Source organism: Maniola hyperantus, chromosome 2, assembly GCF_902806685.2.
Source record: "Maniola hyperantus chromosome 2, iAphHyp1.2, whole genome shotgun sequence".
Taxonomy (NCBI): domain Eukaryota; kingdom Metazoa; phylum Arthropoda; class Insecta; order Lepidoptera; family Nymphalidae; genus Maniola; species Maniola hyperantus.
The window spans coordinates 11946037-11958575 of record NC_048537.1 but is presented as its reverse complement, the minus strand read 5'-3'; the positions used below and the strand labels follow the sequence as shown (position 1 = coordinate 11958575).

Sequence of the window (12539 nt, the reverse complement as noted above, 5' to 3'; positions counted from 1 at the left end):
ATAGGCGCAATACACACCCGCGGAATGCATTGGAGCCGAGATACAACCTTGTATCTAATACCCATGCCGTCTTTTGAGTCTCCGTGTTTTGTTTTCAGTATACTTGCCTACCGACCGACCTTGCCTTCAACCGTATATTAAGGACATAAAGCTTAGTTTAATTTATTATCAAAAATACAGCTTTATTCCACGCTTTTCGTATGAATTGAAAGACATAGGTATAATATGTTAGACATAGGTATAATATGTATAATATATTAAACATATTTATATTAAATAAATTTCTGAAAGAAATTAAACTTATTTTATTAAACATAAAGAAAGCCTTAGTAATCATTATAAGGGAAAGTTTTCGTTGACACCCGACGTACTTATAAATTTATCGCCTCCAGAAATATGTCACCTCTCTGTCTCTGGTGTTCCGTCGACGAAATCCAAAATTGTACGCTTAATTGATTCCATTTATATGCGTTCGTTACGCGCATACAATTTAGGATTTCAACACCTGCAAGGGAAAACATCATATCTCATTTTTAGTAACTTTACAGGCGAGCGAGCTAAAGGTTTAAAAAATTCTTATTTATTTGTGTTAAGCCTTAACGCCGTCCAACCTTAAAAATCTTTGTCAGCACGGTAAAATCTACAATTTCATACAATTTATAATGCTCTTATTGTAAGTACTTTTTTATTTTTGTAAGTTCCAATTATTTTCCAAAATGTACATAATGACTTTGTTGTTAGACATAAAATTCAATATTGTGTGTTAATATTTAATTTATTCATTAAAATCATTGTAATTTGAGTTATAAAGCCTGAGTTACGATGAAAGTTCGCTTAGTGAGAAAAAAAAATTATCATCTTCAATGGATGCTGACTTACAATTTTTTTCCATTGGCTAAAATCGCAACGTGACTTAATTTAGATACAGGGGTGAGCTCCAAAAAAGAGCATCTTTTGTTCACCATGAATACGATTGTAACTCAAAATCGCTAAAAAGTGGGTTACGACGTTTTTTCTTGCAGGTGTCGATTTATCCAATATACTGTGGTGGTAAATTAACGTTTTTCATCAAATTTGTTGGTAATAATTCATTCAGAGGTTGACTTGAAGCTACAGTTATTTCACAAGTGGGTTATTTTCCTAAATTAAAAAAAAAACTTTTTAATAACAAGTTTTTATTTAAGCCATCTTCGAAATACAATATAATGTTAAGACGAATCCAATGAGTCCAAACACGACGGAGCTATACGTATAGCGTACTTGAGGAGTTCCAATGACCACCTCCCAGCTTTATCATGAGACCCTGGACATCATCTACGTCTATAGTAGGTACTTGTCAAGATAATTAAATGAGCCCAAATATTTACGACGGAATTATGCTAAGAAGTTGAGGAGTTCTTCTGCCTCCTCCCGGCTAAATAATGAGACCACTTCCATGGTACTATATTATGCATTGTCATCAAAATTACATGTACCTTTCTATGTGTTCCAAATTTCAGTTCAATCAGTTGGGGAGAACTGATCTAAAATTCAGTTGCAAGATTTCGTTAGTAGACATGTTAACCATATCTGCTAACACGGCAAGTTAAATCAAAGTTAGTTAAAACTAAAATACCGATCGAAAAGACTATGCAAGGAGTAGCCTAGGTCCTGAAAACCCTGAAAGGATGCTAAGAGCAATGTGATTCTTAGAGATTTTATTTCTAAATACCTATATCCACACAGGCAAGGTTGCAGGCAAGATTATTTTATTAATAAAAAAAATGTTTTCCTACAAATGTAAATAATGTTCTTATAATGTTATACCTACCAAGAAAAGTACCTACCTATAGTATAGATGAGTTTAGGTGTACCTAAAATCATCGTACCTACTATTTTTATTAGGTCATACACAAGGTCATACATTTAAGTTTTTAGCTATTTATCATTGTTATGTTTTGACATCGGGATCTGATTTTTATTTCATAAATTGGCGGAATGTGACCTTTATGTCATAACCGCAAGGACGCGAAAGACAAAGAGCTCCAAATAAATATTAAAACTGGTTTTCATTCTAAATATAATATTGCGAGCTTCTCATAATTTTGGTGCCCGGCGATTGTGTTGCTTTTAAAATATTTTTTTAATACTTGAAGCTCTTTAGAAGTTTATGGAATTAAATCCCCAAGATTAGTTTAACTTGTCCCAAATTGTTTGTGGTTGTTAAAATCTTCTGAAAGGGGCAAAATATTGGAAAAAACAAAAAAAAAACGTTAAGACGTTACCTGTCTTTCAATAACAATATAAGCGCTTCTTAGCACTGAGCAGAAAGTTCTGATATGACTGCAGAAAACGGCCTGATGTTTATTTAATTAATATCCAAAAGTGAATAGAAACGCAAGTGCCGTCGTTTACCTCATGAACTCATAAAGCCTAGATAGATGCTCAAAGACAGAGTATGAAAACAATAACGATCCTTTGCTAGACCCACCATCTGAAGAAGCGGAAGAATAATAGAACCGACCAGAATAAGACTCTGTACAAAATGTATGCGGGTATTGGTAGAGATTGTTCGACTATGTTCGTTTGAACACGCAGAATATTATGAAAATTGTTTAATTAAACTTTCACAAGTTGCATAGATTATGATTGTGAGATTATGATGATGATTGAATTGTCATCGACTACACCTAGGCTTACACACGCTAACCCGTACTCTGCAGTCAGTGTGACACATCTACATATACGCAGTTGTATAGAAGCAGGCGTTACTTTGCGGGAATCCATGATATACAATGAACCAAAAGCTGAATTTGCTATAATCTACAAATGTAAGGTCTACATCTCCTAAGGATGCTCCGGTGTCGGGGCGAAATGTGCGTCGAGTGTTGGCTGATTATACTGCATGTTTAGAAGTGGGAGGGCGGGCGGTGCATGTCACATGCTGCATGTTGCACCATACAGATTTGATCTGTTTCAGCGGATTACAGCAAATTAAGCTTTTGGTTCATTGTACATCTACGCGGCTTGTGCATTGCTTTGTCAAGGAACAATTCACGTGAAAGCTTTGTCGCACTGATTTTGTTTGGGCTGCTGAATATACTTCATGAGATAAAGCAAAACTTTATAAATAGGGCAATCTACAGTCAGTAGTTACTATAACGTTGAACAGACACAACACTATGAATATCTAATTATCATCTATTATTTATAAAGTCATCACCATAAAGCTGCCCACAGGTGAACGTAGTGGTCTGAACAGGGAAATAGTTTATGCATTGGTCATCTAGTCTGGCGTAACAACCATGTTAATTAGATACCTATTTATTATTACTAGATATATCCGCGACTACGTCCGCATGCTATTTTGTTTTTAATAATATGTGTTTTCCCGTGGGATTGAGATATATTGCGATATAAAAAGTCTATGTCCGTCTCCAGGATGCAAACTCTTTGATTTTAACATGCGTTGATAGATCAGTCAGTCAGTCAGTCAGCTTTTCTTTTTATATATTGAGATTATTTTCAGCAAGTAAATTCATTAGATATATAGATCCACTGATTGGTAGTGTAGATAACAAAATTACATGCTGTTAACCTCAAAGTGTTTAGCATAATATTATGTTGAACAACATTGTTAAGTGAAAACGTTGGCTACCTTATGCAAATTATATTGCCGTAGGTACATTGAGTTATAGACATAGAGATGCAGACGCATTGAATACGTTAATAATAATATAATGGGTGGTTGGTTACCCACATCGTATTATATTATACCAAGAGTCCAAAACACAATAAATTAATCTCATCTTACACGTCATATAAAAAATGTGTGTTAGTCTTCTATCCGTTCGCGCATCGTTCATTAAATTGGATGGAAACTTTAGAAAGTACTTAAAATAAAGTTTTTTGACTTAGTAGGTATTATCAACTTTTTATGCTAAGAATGTCTTAGATTAAGTATTACTATTTAAAAAGTTGAGTTAGCCTGTAAGTGAGTATGCATTTGATAGTCTTAAGTTTCAATTATTAATTAGTAGTATTAAGTAATTGTCATAAAATAATTATTTCTTTGGCTTCCTATTAATTTAAAAAAATCTAATTCAGGTACGAGTTATTCAAACAAATAATTAAAAAACGCATGCCTTACATTACTCATTAGGTAGAACTTAAAAAAATCTTCTGTTTTACTCAGATTATAATACCATGAAAGTTGCGTTATAAAATCAATATTATTGACAAACCAACGACTTCTATAGCCTAAAAAACGGGCCATCATTTTTTAAACACGCTCACAGGTGTATATTTTTACCCAAAGGTGCGTAAGCTCGGCGCCAATATCAAAATATTCTGTGCCGCTACGCGCATGCGTGATACACTAAAGAGCGTACCAATTTGTCTTCACTTTTATTAATATAATGAGCTATGTTTATCCGGACGTTTATTGACAAACATATTATTAAAAGCAGCTCCATATTACTGAATGAAAAAAAGGTCCTGGAATAGTCTCATTATTCACCAGTCGGGTTGAGGATGTTTTACAAGACAAATTGTTGCCTCTAGTAGCTACGAGTACAGATATCTCTCTGCCATAATATTTCCAGAAAGTGCCATAGACGACGCGACAGTGTTTTTCAGACTTGATAATTAATTAATTATGCATACTTAATAATTATGTGTATTAAATTCCACCACCATGTTTTTTCAAATAAAAGACCGTATTGCTTACTTTTTATCTTACTTTGGCTTTATTGCCTTGATAATGCCCATAATAATTTTTGATGATCGAATTTTACATTTGCCATTAATAAATTAAAAATACTTTGGTTAAGATATTATTCTCTCCCTATTTTAAAAATCCGCATTCAACGACACCTTGGTTATCGAGACCAAATATTTTTAACACTATTTTATTAATTTTGGAACTTTTTGTACTTTAACTGTAATATAAAGCCAAGGACAGTACTGTTCGGTACCTCGAGCAGAACAATATAATATATACTACGCGTTCTGGTACGAATTGTAAACGTACCTATTCGAATGTGCAGTATTTTCGTTCAATCTCAATCGGTTCCCCACTTATGATTCGTCGAGAGACTGTTTTTAATTTAGGATGCAATGGTACTGTGATAGCCTTGTGGCTTAGACGTCCGCCTCCTATTCGAGAGGTCGGGGGTTCGGTCCAGGGATTCTGAGCTATGTGCGTTTTGAGCAATTAATACACATAACGTCTTGCTTTAACGGTGAAGGTTAACATCGTGAGGAAACATGCCGCTCTTGGCCAACGTGGTGGTTTATGGCCTAAGCCCTTCTCATTTTAAGAGGAGACCTATGCTCAGTAGTGGGCTGGCGATAGGTTGATCATGATGAGCACCTATCAGTATTATGAATGTGTGGACGCAATGTTGAACATCGTGCTCTACTTATCTACACTAATATTATAAAGAGGAAAACTTTGTTTGTTTGTTTGTTTGTTTGTTTGTTTGATCATTTCATCACTAAGAACAGTTTATGGAGATAATATTTGGTCTTTGAATGATTAAAATTGGACGTTTGGTTTTGAAGTTATGGCGAAATTAAAATATTACGATTTCTGCTGCACGGCCCGTTGTCTACAGTGTAGACAACGGGCCGTGCAGCAGAAATCCTTTTAATTTTAGTGTAGACTCTACACTAATATTATAAAGAGGAAAACTTTGTTTGTTTGTTTGTTTGTTTGTTTGTTTGTTTGTACTGAATAGGCTCAAAAACTACTGGACCGATTTTAAAAATTCTTTCACCATTCGAAAGCTACATTATCCACGAGTAACATAGGCTATATTTTATTTTGGAAAAAAATAGGGTTCCGTAAGATATTTGGGTTTTTCGGACACAAGGTGTAAAAAATCAACCAGAAAAGTTACTTATTTTGCGTACGCTGCCTAAACTATAAAAGATAGAACCATAAAATGTTCTAATTAATTGTAGATCTTATAAATATCTACAAAAAAGTCCGCGACACACTATACCCATCTATGTCGAGTGAGGCACAGCAACCATTTTTTTATTTAAAAATCTTGAATTTTTTTTGGACTACATTTAAACGCGTTTATTTTACTCATGCTATTAATCCTTATCAAAATAAATGATTTCATCACTAAGAACAGTTTATGGAGATAATATTTGGTCTTTGAATGATTAAAATTGGACGTTTGGTTTTGAAGTTATGGCGAAATTAAAATATTACGATTTCTGCTGCACGGCCCGTTGTATTATATAAAGAGGTAATGTCGTTAAGTTTGTTTGTAGGGGGTAATCTTTAGAACTACTGAACCGATTTTAAAAATTCTTTCACCAGTAGAAAGCATATATTCCTGAGTGACATAGGCTATACGGGATCTTTAAAAACCTAAATCTACGCGGGCGAAGCCGCGGGGATCAGCTAGTGTCTATATAAATATATAGAACGAAAAGATGACTGACTGACTGATCTATCAAACTACTGGACGGATTGGGCTGAAATTTGGCATGCAGATAGCTATTATGACGTAGACATCTACTAAGAAAGAATTTTTAAAAATTCAACCCCTAAGGGGGTAACATAGGGGGTTGAAATTTTTGTAGTTCACGTAGACGAAGTCGCGGGCATAAGCTAGTTATTTCATAAAAGCTTTCATTGTCTCAGGATTGATATCTAAGCAATTTTCGGGACACCCTGCAAGTGAAAGTAAGACGATAGGAAATTAGTCGAAACATAGCATGCGGGACTTCCCGCAGATGGCCAGTAGATAGCAATCAGCAACGTTAAGAAATCTCACGCACCCCCATTCCGTTTCTTATCGACCAAAGAAAGCGAGTTATAGCTAGGCTTCACCGACATTTAAATTTTTACCATTAATTATTATTCTATTTTACCGTAGCATCCGATCCTAAAGTTGATTGGTATGAGGCGGATATTAAATAGAGATCTAAGTAGGTATGTTTGGTAAAATTATTTATGAACATTTTGTTAGCCCATCAGACCGAAAAAATAAAAAAAAGGTGATGAGAATTCACCAGATGTGAACCATTGTGGTGACCTACACTTGAAAAGCTCTTGACATAGCCAAGAATATAATATGAGAAAAACTGAAATGAAACTGAATTGAACTGAATGGAACTGAATGATATTATTCAGTTTTGTCTAACTGCAAATTATCTATTCATCTATTTATTATGTCATTTGCTATCCATGATTCCTGATCAGTGCGAACCTAATCATTTTAATCTGCAATCGATATGTGCTTTTAATAGTTATTTACACGTTCGAGTTTTCCAATAAAGTTAAACAGGCGCATAAAACGTAAAGAACCTCATAAAACGTAGACCACCAACTATATATGTGAGACAATCTAAAACATATCGGTTTACGAGTTTCAATTTGTTTAAAACTGAAAAGACCTGGAAACGTGAAAGATTCCCAAGCGAATTGTAAACATATTGGAGTGTGCAGTATTTTTCTTTTAACCTCAATCGGTTCTGCGCTTATGTGCTGTCTGGGGAACTGTTTAATTTAGTGCAATAAGGTAATCTATCTATATACAGTGTGTTTTTTTTAACTCGGACAGCATGAACACTAAGTGACTTTGAGCTTTCTTATGAGGCCCATAGTTAGCGACCATGTCGGATCCATTGTCATCACTAGTAACATGCACTGGTCGAAGACTATTCATATTATCACTACCTACCCATATTATAATTACGTGAGTGTGTTTGTTTGTTGGTTTGTTGGCTTATTGGTTTGTTGGTTTATTACTTTGTTGGTTTGTTACTGATATAGACTATTTTTTATCCCGGAAAATCAAAGACTTTATCAACGCGGACAAAGTCGCGGGCATCAGCTAGTAGTGTTTAGTATTATCTGTAGTAAATTTAGTAAAAACTTACATTAAGGTATGAAAACTATAATAGTATTTACATACGTAAACAAATTAATTTTCAATAACACTTTTGTATCTTTAAAATAATTAAACTAGTAATATTTTGATTCATTTATTTTTATCTCATAAAAAACGATCACTTGACTTTCAGAAAAGATTGATGATTTTATCTAAGGTTTAGATAATCTCGTGATAAATTGTCTCGCAAAATTAATAAATTTCAATTTCGCAAATTGGTTATCAATTAACTGTGACAGCTTATCGGAAAAGTAATTACTCGAATAATAATAGAAGGGTTATTTAACTTTAATGCAAATTTATTATCAAAGCTAGAATCAAGTAAAATGAAAATCAACTAAAATAAACCAAGTTATTTTTAGCTTTAAAAATTAGTAATTATAGCCTTCCCGCCGTTTTTCCCGCCACCCACACGTTGGTACACTTACCTAGGTACTTTCAAAAGAAAAGTCAATAGGTTTCTTCACAGTTCAAGGTAGGCGCGCTCTAATTTAGGCTGCATCGTTACTTATTTGCTTATTTGTAACTAGATGATGCCCGCTGAAATAGTGGAGAGTAAGGAAATACTTACTAACGTTAACGAAAAGAAGATGTGCCTAACTTTTTAATGAAATAAACTTGGAACATGCATTACCAATGGTAAAAGACGTATTATTATTAATCAAACAGGATAATGCCATAATTTCCAAATAATTTCGCTTAATAAAGCTCATTACATAACTTATGCGTTAAATGCAAATCTTGAAAAATACCAGCGGTACGAAGGCTGTGCTGATAACGAAACAAATTCGTATAAAACCTTCGCTGAGTAAGTGCTTTGTATCCACAACTTATTTATCTGACAAGCTCTTATAAAAATAAATTCATTTTCATTTATTATATTCCTTATCCGCCTGCAGAGCTCTTTGTTCGACGATATAAAATTTTCATCGAGGTTTTTTCCGACGCTTGGAATATTTTCTAAGAACTCTAATGAAGTATAAAAGAGTTAATATTTCTTTTACTTCGCGTGAAGAAATGTACAATCAAGATCAGAATATAAGAATAATAAAATCCAATCACTTAGGTACTTCTGCTTGAGTGATCGATTCTTTTTTCAGGAACTGAACGTCCAATTTTACTAGATTTGGCTTCCTTCGAGATACAAGCATCTCAATAATACGTTTACCGATTAAAAGCCAGCGCGTGCCAGGCCTGCGTTATTTTATAAAAGCTGTAAGTTTTTCTGCGAATTGTCCCCAACACAGGGAGGAACGTTTGTTTGGATCATAGTGGCTTTGGGAGAGAGCAGGTAATAAAGGTGTAAAAATCTTACGTCAAAGTATAAAGTATTATTTAGTTTCTTTTATATTTTTTTCAGAATAGCATTAGAAATCACGTCACGCATTGCCAGACACTTAGTATCATGGCAACCCCCTGCCAGACACCCTTAAATTTTAAAAGTTCCTCCCAGTGTTGGGGACAATACGCAGAGAAACTTTCAGATTTTATAAAATAACGAAGGTCTGGCACGCGCTGGCTCTCTCTCTATTAGCTCTTTTCGGGCGTCTGGAACGGAACTATTTGAGCATTTCATAGTTGCTGTGACAAGTAGTCAAATCCGTATCTTTTTATCAAACGTCAAAACATGCGCTTAGTATGCGAGCTTCTATTAAATAATGGCATGTGACGTCACAATAACTTCACGTGCTATTTTAGTTTAATTGATAATTAATTAAAATGGTTATTACACTTAAAACTAATATAGGACGTGGATTTTACGTATTTTGGAAGACCTTCTATTTAAGAATCACTGAGAAATAATGTATTTGTGACATAGGCAAATACCGTATTAGGTATAACATCAATAGTAGAAGTAGAACGAACTTCATGAAAGAACAATAAATAATAAACAACTTTCCTTGCTAGTGGCTTTGGTCTAATCAAGTGTTCACAGTTTCCCATCACACAAAACACAATAGGATTTTAGTTGAAAACTTTGTTAGCGGGAGGCCAAGATTGCAAATTTCCCACCGGACTTAAACAAGTTTCAAGTTGCGGACTGTATCGATAACTTCCTCTGACGCCCGCTTGGATGGTAGGTATTTATTATTGATGCTTAGAAATGCTAATGTTTATTCGTCTTCTAGACGTCTTGTTTGTTAAGTTCACAGGTTAAGGTGCTCGAGAATTCTACAGTGGGTATTTTTATTCGGTGTAAAAGAACTGACACTGACACTGCGAGAAAAACTCTCTTGTAAATCTTGTATGCATATTCACTTCCACGGTCTGGAGCCGCTTATATCTGTCACCGTAAAATTGTAAATACCGTTAGATTACGATCTTATCTTGCATCATGCGAGGTTATAAAATGTCGAAAGATTGTGAACTGTAAAATACTGCATACATTTTAACGCATTTAAATCAATACTATTTATCTATTTACCAAAATCCCTCTTCTCTCTAATCTTCTATGGATCTCCTCATTCTAATTTTATAGTGTAGAGGTTCTTCACACATGGTTCACTTCATTTCCGACTGAGTCACCCCAATTACGACTATAGGTTTTTTTTTATTCATAAAAAGTAGCCTATATGTCCTTCCCCAGGAAGCAAGCTATCTCTGTACCGAATTTCGTCAAAATCGGTTGAACAGATGGGCCGTAAAAGCTTAGCAGACAGACAGACAGGCAGGCAAATATTTATGATATTAGTATGGATACAATATTATAATACATTTTAAACTAGGTAAGTTCTGCATGTCTACTTATCTAACAAGAAAATGGTAGGATGTATACAGAAAAATAAGGGCCGGGTACCTACTTTGAAATTTTTTAAGATTTTACGCATTGTCATGACTCGTGACTATCATCTTGTAGAAATTTAAACTTAAGGATTTAGTAGCTTGTAACATAATATCGTTGGAATATGGCACATGGCTCAGATATTCATGTGATACTTGTATTAACCATAAATTAAACATTTTATTATGTTGACCAGATGCACAGCTGGAGAATGCCTTCGCGGTACTAATGAGTAGTAATTAATTTCATATCCATGCATTTATCAAATAAAAATAGTTTAGATTTTAATGTCACTGGGGTTTTTATTAAAACGAAATACCCAACCTTCTTTCCACATTCTTCTGTAAAAAATCAGCATTTTGGGGCTTGGGTCACGATGGGTCATGATGTTTAGAATAATTATTAATAACGTGCATTATACAGATGACTAATGTGCCAACTACAGACTTTTACAATAGTCCAACGGGTGTTATTTAAGCCAAATTAGTAATTTTCAGATTTCAGTTGGTATAGAATGCTATTTTCATATAATTACCAATATCTTCCTCTTTCTTCCAGGTTTTGGGACCTAAAAAGGAAAAAAGAACCCTTATAGGATCACTGCGTTGTCTACCTGTCTGTCGTGTCATCAAGTAACCTATACGGTACTTCTCGTTGACCTGGAATCATGAAATTTGGCAGGTACGAGTAGGTAGATCTTATAGCACACTTAAGGGGGAAAATCCGAAAAACGTGAATTGCGTTTTAAGCAACCCGCACTTAGCGTGGTGAACAGTGGTAAAACTCATCTCATTCTTAGAAGAGCCGCAACGGGTGAATGTTGATGATGAATATTGAACAGTAGTAATGAAAAAGACAAATATTATTGATTTTAATGTCAATCACGACAACATTTTTGCAAGGCCGATTGGAATTTGCCAGATGTCAAGAAATAATTAATTAAAGACGTGTATGATTTTAACGTTGCATTGATTAAAAATTAAGCAAACTTTAACGTTTAAAATAAAGTCGCTATGGTTCTAATAACAAGAGGTGAAGCTTCCTTTATAATAAACTAACGGCACACAATAAGTATTATTAATTGAATTCTTGACTTTACTATCATGTTTTTGTATCTGCCTATGTCTGTAGTAAGTAAAGAAGTTATCACATTAGGGTCAATAAGTTACCAAGCGTTGTAACAAACTCTATCAGTATTGTAGTCAGTTTATTTCATCCATCAAGCAATTAAATCTCTGTCGTTGAGACCGACAAAACGACATATATGTATGAGTGACCGAGACAACGTACTACAAAGCCGAAATGACATTATAAAGGCCGATGTACATTACTTTCTGCCGCGTACTGTAGAACGTTTGAGAGCATACCCAATCATACTTAGCTACTTCTCCATCCATCCCATCAGCCAGCGGCTGTCCACTGCTAGATATAAGTTAGTCTTGTAATAAACCTAAGAAATAGTCTTGACCTTAATTTATCGTGGGCAGTGGGCGTGGCTAAGGGCAAAAATGGGTAGGTAGCTATCTACATTGTGTTGTGGTATGTTGGGTGCTTGGTAAACTTTGTGTAACTGAGTTCTCGTCACAGTTGGGGTTAAATGAATCAATATCAATAGACCGCAGTTTGTAAGAATTCGTCATGCGACCGGATGGAAGCGAACCGTACTATTTCTCATAACAATCTGAAACAGATATCCAAAATTGTAGAGGTCAATGTAAACATTTTTTCCAGGCGTATTATGAAAGAATTTTCGAATAATTTTAACATGTTATGAAAGCGACGCCATACATTTTGTCCAGTGCTACTAGACATAAGTTAGTCTTATAATAGACCTAAGAAATAGTCTTGACCTTAATTCATCG

The 12539-nt window shown here is 34.5% G+C and overlaps 1 protein-coding gene across 1 annotated transcript in view; it reads right to left on the bottom strand.

Annotated features, from left to right (window-relative positions):
* Positions 1-376: 376 nt before the first annotated feature.
* The window catches only part of LOC138404005 (uncharacterized), a 209098-nt gene continuing 196935 nt past the window's right edge, over positions 377-12539 (bottom strand). The window contains exon 2 of the mRNA XM_069506726.1: positions 377-386. The gene's annotated coding sequence lies outside the window, so the exon portion shown is untranslated. The remainder of the gene's footprint in view (positions 387-12539) is intronic.